The sequence below is a fragment of the Henckelia pumila genome, chromosome 1, assembly GCF_033568475.1.
Source record: "Henckelia pumila isolate YLH828 chromosome 1, ASM3356847v2, whole genome shotgun sequence".
NCBI classification, from domain to species: Eukaryota; Viridiplantae; Streptophyta; class Magnoliopsida; order Lamiales; family Gesneriaceae; genus Henckelia; species Henckelia pumila.
In genome coordinates, this window is record NC_133120.1 from 34,621,905 (window position 1) to 34,633,587 (window position 11,683).

Sequence of the window (11,683 nt, forward strand, 5' to 3'; positions counted from 1 at the left end):
AAAGTGGGCTTGGTTTATAGCCCGTTCCCACCCCCTAAAAATGTATCCCCTACTTGTCATTGTTATTTATTGTAAATACATTAGATTTAGTGGGAGATCAAGATTTGAAGATGGTGGACCCAGCAGACAATGAAGACTGAAGAAATGTAAATTGGAAGCATATGTAATAGGATTGCATTTGCATACTGCATATTACCTAGGATTGGACTAAGACCCGTGATTGGCAACCACGGGTCAATTAGAAATGGAATCGATCATCCTATATAATATGTGATATTATGATTGTATGCATGTTTAGACATAAATTGCGTGAATCCGGCAATGCATGCAATAAATTAAATATGATGAGACAAATATTTTTATAAATGAAATCCCTCATTTTAAATATGATTTAAAATTTATATCAAGATAAATAAAGGAAATTTAAATATTGTTTAAATGTTCCTACCTTCCATCAACGGTCAATGTATGTGATGCTACCCGCGGATACGGTCCGGCTCATATTATTGGGGGGCCCGTCCGTCGAAAAGCTGTACATTGGATCGACAAATGTTGTAAGTTGGGTGGAACTCCCATGGGATCGGCTCATATTATTGGGGGATCCACATGGCGACCGTCCATCACAACTTAATATTGATGGGTCATCTTGACATGTCACTTTAAACGGCGTCATATTATTGGGCCCTTATTGGACATGAGGTAAACACATGGGGGTTGCTTTGGAAGCAATTGGGCTCTACCTTTTGAGAATTATGGTTGGCTGATATTATTCGGGACCATAAGTTTGTCAATTGGACTCCATGTTCTCACTAAGGAAAAAGTTTCCCGTTTTCACTAGAGGGTGGTGAAATCGTTAAAATAGTGGGAGTGAGATTCATAAAATTAAATTCGCCTATTTTATGTCTTAGTAAATTGTTAAACAATCATTGATATATGTCTGTTTTTCTTTTCAGTATTTCATACAATGAATTCGTGAAATCCATTATTCTCGATCCTCGAACAAAACAAGTTGACTGGCGCCAACTATACGGAATGGTTCCGGAAGTTGAAGATTGTCTTAACTTCGGAGAAAATGCTCTACGTGTTAGAGAAAGCACCTCCGAAGGAAGCACCAGCTGACATAAGTCCGGAGGAATTGGCCAAACTTGATGCATGGTGTGACCATGACATCAAGACCAAATGCTATATGCAAGCCTCGATGTCTGATGAACTCCAGAGGCGATTTGAGGACACGGTGAATGCTGCTGACATTCACGCGCAACTCAAGGAACTTTTTGGGGCTCAGTCGAGGGCTGAAAGGTTCGCTACTGTTAAGGAGTTGATGACGTGCCGCATGCGTGAAGGGACTTCGGTCCGTGATCATGGGGTACAAGTGATTTGGCTCATACAGAAGTTGGCGACCCTAGATTTGGTGTTGGAGCATGAACTCAATGTGGATTTATTGCTTCTGTCTCTTCCTTCTTCATTTGATGGATTTGTGATAAATTTTAATATGAACAAGATAGAGGCCACCCTTGAAGAGATGGTCAATATGCTCGTTACATATGAATCCACACTTAAGAAGGATAAGCCAGCTTTCTTGGTGGGCTCCTCATCTTCTGCGAAGAAGGGGCCAAGTATGAAGGGCAAGAAACGTTCTACCCCACCCAAGAAAGTTGAGCCCGAGAAGAAGCAAAAGACAAAGGCTTCAAACAATGGAAAATCCAAGGATGTTTGCCATTACTGCAAGAAGCCGGGTCATTGGAAGCGCAACTGCAAGGAGTATCTTGAGCAGTTAGGAACTGCAAAGGGTATGTTCTATATCGAAATAAACATGTCACTTAATACAACTTCTTGGGTATTGGATACCGGATGTGGATCTCACATTTGCAATGATTTGCAGGTGATGACAAGAAGTCGCAGGCTTAGAATGGGTGAGACCCAGCTGAGGCTCGGGAATGGTTCCAGAGTTGAAGCTACGGCCATTGGAGATGTTTGTTTGATTTTGCAGAATGGTTTTAAATTATTGTTGAGAGATGTTTTATTTGTGCCAGATTTAATTAAAAACATTATTTCTATTTCTATGCTTGATAGAGATGGTTACTCTTGTAATTTTGTGAATGGGATTTGCAATATTTACAAGAATGAATGTTTAATTGGAAATGGACAACTTGAAAACGATCTATACAATTTAAAACTAAAAGACGTTCCAGTGAATTGTATTGACAAACCGGCGACAACAAACAAAAAGAAAATCGATAGTCAAAACCCGGCAAACCTTTGGCACGCTAGACTAGGTCATATTTCCTCAAGGAGGATGAACAAGCTAGTGGGAGAGGGCATGTTTGATATGTCTGATATTAACTTTCTACCTACTTGTGAATCCTGCCTAAAAGGAAAAATGACTAAATCTCATTTTAAGGGGAAGCCTGAGCGTAGTCAAAATCTGTTGGATTTGATCCATACAGATGTTTGTGGTCCATTTAGAGTAGGGACTCAACATGGCCACACCTACTTCATTACCTTTACTGATGATTATTCAAGGTATGGGTATTTATATTTAATGAAATATAAGTCTGAAGCATTTGAAAAGTTCAAAGAATTCAAGGCTGAAGTAGAAAACAAGCTAGGTAAAAGTATTAAAGCACTTCGATCGGATCGAGGTGGAGAATACTTGAGTACCGAGTTTTTGGACTATCTAAAAGAGAATGGGATTCTCTCTCAGTGGACTCCTCCTATGACACCACAGCTTAATGGTGTATCGGAGCGTCGTAATCGAACTTTGTTGGACATGGTTCGATCTATGATGAGCTTCACTGAGCTTCCACCTTCGTTTTGGGGCTATGCGCTTGAAACGGCGGTATTGTTGTTGAACAACGTCCACACTAAAGCAGTGGACAAAACACCATACGAGTTATGGAATGGCAAAGCTCCTAAGTATTCGTACTTGAGGATTTGGGGATGTCCTGCTTACGTGAAGCGGACAGTGGGAGATAAGTTGGATAGTCGATCCAGCTTATGTTATTTTGTAGGGTATCCGAAGAATTCAATCGGATATTATTTCTATTATCCTGCTGAAACAAAGGTGTTTGTTTCTAGGAATGCCACCTTCTTGGAGAAGGAGTTCTTATTGGATAAGAAAGGCGAGATGATGGAACTCGAAGAAGTTCGAGAAGAACCCGAAATACAAAATAACGATCCTACACCTCAGGAACCATTGCTGGACACGCCTGCACCTAGAAGATCCGAAAGGACTTCTAGACCTCCAGTTCGATATGGTCTTCTTCTTGAAGGGGATCAAGATGAACCCGACATTGGATGTGATCCAAGAAACTTCAAGGAAGCAATTTCTGATGCGGATTCGAATTTATGGCTTGAAGCTATGCAGTCAGAATTGGATTCGATGCATACAAACCAAGTTTGGTCTTTAGTAGATCCTTCCGATGGAATTGTTCCAATAGGGTGTAAATGGATCTACAAGAGAAAGCTTGGGCCTGATGGTAAGGTATTGACCTACAAGGCGCGATTGGTGGCGAAAGGTTATACTCAAAGGCAAGGAGTTGACTATGATGAAACCTTTTCACCAGTTGCTATGTTCAAGTCCATAAGAATCCTTATTGCCATAGCTGCATGGTATGACTATGAGATATGGCAGATGGATGTGAAGACTGCTTTTCTTAATGGAGACATTAAGGAAGAAATCTATATGAAGCAGCCTGAGGGGTTCACATCCATGGGAAGCGAGCATAAGGTATGCAAGCTTCAGAGATCAATTTATGGTCTAAAACAAACATCAAGAAGTTGGAACCAGAAATTTGATGAAACAATAAAAGATTTTGGTTTCATCAAGAACCCGGAGGAACCGTGCGTGTACAAGAAAGTAGTTAAGGATGCTGTGACATTCTTAGTACTTTATGTTGATGACATCCTACTCATTGGGAATGATGTAGGGATGTTGCAGTCAACAAAGATATGGTTATCAGGTAGATTTTCGATGAAGGATTTGGGAGAGGCATCCTACATTCTTGGGATACAGATCTATAGAGATAGGTCTAAGAGAATGATAGGACTCACTCAATCAACCTACATCGATACCATATTGAAACGGTTTTCAATGGATGGGTCCAAAAGAGGACATCTACCCATGTGTCATGGAGTTTCTCTATCCAAGTCTATGTGTCCCAAGACTGATGAAGAGATAGAGAATATGACACATGTACCATATGCGTCAGCTATAGGTAGTATCATGTATGGGATGATATCTACTAGACCGGATGTAGCATTTGCTCTGAGTGTCACGAGCAGATATCAGTCTAATCCTGGTCAAATGCATTGGAAAGCCGTGAAGGACATTCTTAAGTACTTGCGAAGGACTAAGAATATGTTCATGGTTTATGGAGGACGAGAACTCAAATTGGAAGGCTATACCGACTCTAGCTTCCAAAGTGACGTGGATGACTCGAAGTCAACCTCTAGATTTGTGTTCATGCTCAATGGCGGTGCTGTCTCTTGGAAGAGTTCCAAGCAGGACACCACAGCGGATTCCACCACTGAGGCTGAATACATTGCAGCATCAGCTGCTGCTAAAGAGGCCGTTTGGATGAGGAATTTCGTCCAAGAGTTGGGCGTCATTCCTGAATTTGTTGGTCCAGTCCCGGTGTACTGCGACAACACGGGTGCCGTTGCTCAAGCAAAGGAACCAAGGTCTCATCAAAGATCCAAACACGTACTGAGGAAATACCACATAATCCGGGAGATTGTGGAAAGAGGAGACATCATTGTCGAACGAGTGGCCTCTGCAGACAATATCGCTGATCCGCTTACTAAGCCCTTGCCAGGACCATTGTTTGACAAACATCGCGAAGCAATGGGTCTACGTAGTATGACTAGTTGGCTATAGGGCAAGTGGGAGATTGTAAGAGTGGGTGCCCAGTGAGCCAACTGTGTGGCTATGGGCTTTGATGACTCTTTGTATAAACAATCTTTTGTTTAATATTATTTACACTTTTATGGCAATGACTTTATATTACTTCATATTGTTATATTGTGATATACTATTGTTGTTTTGATAAAGACCTTGAATATACCATAGTGTATGTAAGATGTGGTAGAACATGGAGATGTCTATCATGAAATACATCTTATAGTCACTGTATATTCTAAACTGTTCCTAGTCGATTGAGCCGTCCGATAATAAGGATAAGGATCGCTCGAGTTTGAGACTAGCATTTGCGATGCGGAGTACCACGTTTCATTGGTAGGGAACATAGAGATGTTCGAAGCATGCAAATGGATATTCATAGGATGAATAATCGAACTACCCTATCCGGACTTTCCAAGTGGTTATCACTTATCGAGTGGATAAAGTCCGCGGTTTTGGTTGTACACCATTAGTCCTTACGACTTGAAACATCATGGAGACTCTATATGCTAGTGCTGTGCTTTGACTCGTTTACCGACTCTATGGGGGTCATCAGGTGTCGAGATTGGGTACAGTTACGACACATATAGGAGTCAATGCATTGTTGTCAAGGATTCACCACATACTTGCGAGTGTGGATATCCTATGCGATCTGAGGAGATATTAGTGTGACAAATCTCTGGCCAGAGTACTTGATGTGATTTAAGAAATGGTTTCTTAGTAGCACATGCGATGTCACTAATTTGATCTTCAAGATGTATTGCATAGTTATCGAATCTTGAGCGACTCTCGATATACCAATGGTTGTTGATTCGATCGGGATATATGGATGAAGGGACCGTACTGTACGCTAACCAAAATCTACTGGTTCTTGTAGGCACTATCAGTGATACCTAGGGAATCATGGGGCGATGTTGCTAGGCGCTTTACCATGATTCGTTGGGCAAGTCGGAAAGTGTTGTTCCGAGTCACAAGGAAGTTGTGAGCCCACGGCTAGCTGTATCCCTGAACCATTGAGGGTCACACAGTGTAATGGAGTTTTAATCCCCGTTGAGATAGTTAAATTTAAAGAGTTAAATTTAATGAACTAAGGAGTTGGACTTCTTAAATAAGAGTAAGGGAGTAGGATTTCCTAAAATGACATAGGGATGGACATTTTTGGAAACCACTGAATTCGGATTCAGGAAAATTTATTTTGACTTTAAAACGTGCAGAAATGGTTTCTGTGCACATTGGTGAAATCGTTTCATCAATCGGAGTCACGATGAATTTTATATTAATTTCTGAACGAGCGGGCTTTGCTTGTCGGGCCCTGACTTATGACTAATGGGCCCTAAGGTGTTAGTGGCCTGCATTATAAATAAGTTATTGCAGTACAGAAATTACACACAACAGGTCATAATTTTGAGAGCAAATTTTCGAAACCCTCCTCTCTCTCAAAGCATTCGGCCGACCCCTCCCCCTCTGCCCGAGATTTTCCGGTCTGTGATTTTGAATTGCAGTCTGGAATAGCGAATCAGATTCGTTTATTCTCTTCGCAGAAAACTTCTGATAGATTTTCTAGTGCAATCTATCAGAGGGATTAAACCTCTGTTCGTGGACCTGATTGAAGGAGTTCATCGGTTCCAGGGAGAGACAACAAGAGCAGATAAAATCTGTTGGTGTCCATTAATCTCGTTGCGAGATTGGAGGTAAAATTTAATAACTGTTATTTAAATTTTACACACACAATAATTTAATCGTTGAACGGTTGATACCCACACTATGGAATTGTTCCATAACAAAATTTTTAAACTTCCGCTGCACCGGGTATCAATCGTGATTGATCTGACCGCCAGAGTTTTCCAACAAATGTTCCCATAAAGTCGATTCCCCAAACATCAAATATCTCACACTCAATGATATTATGTAAAGGCATTTCATTTCGGTTCGAGATATTACCTGTCCGCTGAAATCTATCACAAGCTTGGACAAACAAGCGTGCATCCTTAAAAAGGTTGGGCCAATAGAACCCACATTCAAGTACCTTTGCTGCAGTTTTGATTGGCCCAGCATGGACACCTACCTCACGATCATGACAATGACTGAGGATGCTTTGCATTTCTCCTTCCGCCACACATCTCCGAATCATTGAGTCAGCACATATTTTAAACAGAAATGGTTCCTCCCAAAAGTAGTGCTTGACATCCAATAAAAAAATTTTCTTCTGATGGAAGGATAGATTGTGTGGGAGTGTGCTTGTGACCAGAAAATTAGCAAAATGTGCATACCATGGTGAACTCTCTATGGCGAAAAGTTTTTCATCAGGGAACCAATCATCTATGCCCTCTAGTTCGTTTTGTGCATCATCAGGAATGCATTCTAATCTAGATAGATGATCAGCTACTATGTTTTCAACACCTTTCTTATCCCTGATCTCTAAATCAAATTCTTGCAAAAGCAAGATCCACCTAATCAGTCTAGGTTTTGCATCTTTCTTTGCCAACAAGTGCTTAATAGCTGAGTGATCTGTGTAAATTGTGATTTTTGAAAGTACAAGGTACGAATGAAATTTGTCCAGTGCAAATACTACAGCTAAAAACTCCTTTTCAGTGGTGGCATAATTCAGCTGAGCTTCATTAAGAGTCTTACTAGCGTAGTAGATAGTTCGGAATACCTTGTCTATTCGTTGGCCGAGTACCGCACCAACAACATAGTCACTGGCATCGCACATTACCTCAAATGGAAGATCCCAGTTTGGCGATGTCAGTACTGGCGCAGTCACCAGTATTTCTCTCAACACCTCAAAGGCCTGCAAACAATTTGAATCAAAATCAAAAGGGGCATATTTCATTAGCAAAGAAGACAGAGGTTTGGCAATTTTTGAAAAGTCCTTAATAAATCGCCGATAAAAACCAGCAAGTCCTAAGAAACTTCTAACTCCCTTGACTGTTGTGGGTGGAGGTAAATTTTGAATAACTTGCACCTTGGCCCTATCCACCTCGATCCCCTGTTCAAAAATTCGGTGACCCAGAACTATACCTTTTGTCATCATGAAATGACACTTCTCCCAGTTCAGCACCAAATTTGTCTCCTCGCATCTCATTAACACAGAATTCAAGTTATGCAGACATGCATCAAAAGATTGACCGAAAATAGAGAAATCATCCATGAAAATTTCTAAAAAAATTTCGACCATATCATGAAAAATGGCAGTCATGCATCTCTGAAAAAGTAGCAGGAGCGTTACACAATCCGAAAGGCATACATCTATAGGCAAACGTACCATATGTGCAAGTGAAAGTCGTTTTATCCTAGTCTTCAGGTGCAATCGCTATTTGATTGTATCCTGAGTACCCATCTAAAAAACAGTAAAACTCATACCCAGCCAATATCTCTAGCATTTGATCAATGAACGGAAGAGGAAAATGATCCTTACGGCTCGCGTCATTTAATTTCTATAATCTATGCACACACGCCAACCTGTAACTGTCCTAGTAGGTATTAATTCATTATTCTCATTCTTTATGACAGTTATCCCCCTTTTCTTTGGTACACACTGCACTGGACTCACCCATGGACTATCAAAAATAGGATAAATGATACCTGCATCCAACAGTTTGATCGTATCAGCTATTACAACTTCCTGCATCTTCGGGTTTAGTCTCCTTTGTGGTTGGACTAATGGGTTGATGCTCTCTTCCATTAAGATCTTGTGCATGCATATGGACGGATTTATTCCTTTGATATCTGCCACTTTCCAAGCAAATACACTCTTGTGATTCTTGAGCACATCCATTAATCTGGCCTCCATCTCACCTGTCAAAGAAGACGAAATTATGACAGGTAAATTATCATTCTCACCTAAAAATACATATTTGAGATGGGTAGGCAATGGTTTCAATTCCAAAGTGGGTGGTTCCTCAATGCTTGGTTTCTGAAGGACTAAATCCTTCCAGTCGCCAAGATCTTAAAGTCTAAGATTTCCACCTCTTCTCCATGAATGGTTGTCATTCAAATATGCAGCCATCTCTTTAATTTCATCACTGAAATCGTCCACATGCTCAGATATAAGTGCAGTTTCTAATGGTTCCTGAAAAGTATCCTGCACATAATCAAATAATAGTGAATCCACTACATCTAGTTGAAAACATTCTTCATTATTTTGAGAAAATTTTAAAGCATTAAAAACATCAAACGAAATTTTCTCTTCTCCCACTCTCAAAAGCAACTCTCCCTTCTGGACATCTATTAGTGCCTTTCCTGTTGCCAGGAAAGGTCTACCCAAGATGAGTGGCATGTCCAAATCCTCTTCCATATCTAACACCACGAAGTCCACGGGAAAGATGAATTTGTCCACTTTTACAAGTACTTCCTCGATTATACCCCGTGGATATTTGATGGACCTGTCCGCCAGTTGTAACGACATTCTGGTGGACTTTGGTTCTCCCAAGTTCAATTTCCTAAACACAGAGTAAGGCATTAGATTTATACTCGCACCCAAATCACACAAAGCCTAATGAAATTGAACAACATTAATTACACAAGGTATAGAGAAACTCCCTGGATCCTTTTGCTTTAGTGGGATTTTTGGTTCAGGCTCGACCGTCTTTCCACTCCTTAATTCAATTGCTTTCACCTATTCTTTCGGATTCTTCTTAGTGTCACTTGGAAAAGTACCCTGATCTCTGCTGGAAATTGATTTTGCCAATTGCCCTATTTGATTATCCAGATTCTTTATCGATGCATCTTGATTCTGCATGCGGGTTTCAGTAGATGATATAAACTTCTGCATCATCTGCTCCAAGCTTGATTTCTCCTCTTGAGGCTGCCTGCTGTAGTTCTGATTTCCATATGCTTTATTATTTTGTCCACCCCACGAGAAATTTGGATGTTGTTTCCACCCTGGATTGTATGAATTCGAAAATGGGTCATTCCTTGGGCGATTTTTATTTCCCATGTGACTTGCCATAACTCCCTCTGGTTGAGAAAATGTTTGACAGTCTTTCATGAAATGCTCTGCACCACATTTTTCACAACACACATCTTGTACTCGCATCACAGAGTTTCCCACGCTTAGCTCCTCAATCCTTTTGTTCATGACTTCAAGTTGAGCAGCCACTGATGTGAATGCATCAATTTGATGAATTCCAAAAGATTTTCGGGCTGCACCCCTTTCAGATTGAGGATGATAGCTACTAGATGCCATTTCCTCGATTAATTCAAAGCCATCCTCTGACGATTTTCGCAGAAGATTTCCACCTGCAGCTGCATCTAACATGGTATGATTTGAGTGAGTAAGACCATAGTAAAAAGTTTTTACCACAAGACCTCTGGTAATTGGTGGTGTGGACATCTTCGCAGTAGATCCTTGTAGCGCTCCCATGCTTCGTAAAATGTTTCCTGTTCTCCTTGGGAAAAAGTTGTGATATCAGCTCTCAGCTTCATTGACTTAAATGGTGGAAAGTATTTGGTGAGGAAAGACTTCGCCAAATCATCCCAAGTCATGATGGAACCTGCAGGTAAATTCGTCAGCCATGCTTTCGCCTTGTATCGAAGTGAAAAAGGGAATAAACGCAACCAAATAGCGTCATCAGAAACTCCCTGTATCTTGAATGTATCACAAATTTCCAAAAAATTTGTGATGTGTACATATGGTTCATTGATGACACTCCCACCAAATTGAAGTGTGTTCTGAATCATTTGAAGAATGGCCGGCTTTATCTCAAAGTGATTAGCTGCTACAGTTGGCCGGATGATGCTTGGTCTAGCACCTTCAATGTTTGTTAAGGCAAGATCCATCATGGATCTGTAAACTGGTTGTTCCTGTTCATGCTCTTATTCCATTTCTTGTTCCTGTTGTTGCCTTCTTCTCCTATGAAAAGTTCTCTCGATTTCTGAATCAAAAGGCAATAGTACCTCAGGTGAGTGTTGCATGTACTGCAAGAGAATCCTGCAATCCACAGATGGAAAAGAGTGATTAAAATTGTAATAGAGAAAAATCAAATAAAACAAATTAAAATCTATTTAGTCCCCGGCAACGGAGCCAAAAACTTGATCGACGGAATACTAACATTTAAATTTTCTTTACAAATCTCTCAAATCCAGTCAATAATAATCGCAAGTGCATGATTCAAGTTATAATAAAATGTACTAAGTACGAGTATCATCCTCAGGGACTAACGATAGTAATTTGTCTTGTTGATTTTCAACTACACAAAGTGTCTCAAATTTGATTTTTATTGAAACTATCTAATATTTAAAATTTATAACTCAACGTAAATAAAAGTGAATTTCACAACCAAACAATCAATTCTCAGATTGAAGAATACCAATTCAAAATGATTTTGTTGGAATTTCGGTTCACCTTTCCCCTAATTGAACTGAACGATTGGAAATTAATTTATTATTATAAATTTGACAGAAATTCCTACAACATTGACACTCTCTCTTGAGGTGATGTCAAACTAATCAAATCAGTGAAATAATTAAATCTCTTTAATTATTTATCATGAATGATTGCTTTGCGTTCTATGAATTCTACAACTTTCAACCTGGTGGTCTATGGCAATCAACATGTACTAAATACCATATCTTTATGCATATTTTAAGTCCATGGATTCTATCATTCGTCCTAATTAAGAATCTATCTCTCGATAGAAATTCACAATTTACGAATCTATGTTAAGGGTAGCTAATCATCAACAAAGAAAGAAAAACATGATAAACTCAATTATAAACATAAATAAAATCTCAATACGTCCGATGATTCAATAACACTAAAGTGTTTCGGGGTTAGGATCC

General features: G+C 39.9%; 1 non-coding gene across 1 annotated transcript; it reads left to right on the plus strand.

Annotated features, from left to right (window-relative positions):
• Positions 1 to 10,217: 10,217 nt before the first annotated feature.
• Positions 10,218 to 10,324, plus strand: LOC140876833 (small nucleolar RNA R71). Its single transcript, XR_012149065.1, has one exon. It is a non-coding gene; the product is annotated as a small nucleolar RNA R71 (small nucleolar RNA).
• Positions 10,325 to 11,683: the final 1,359 nt, after the last annotated feature.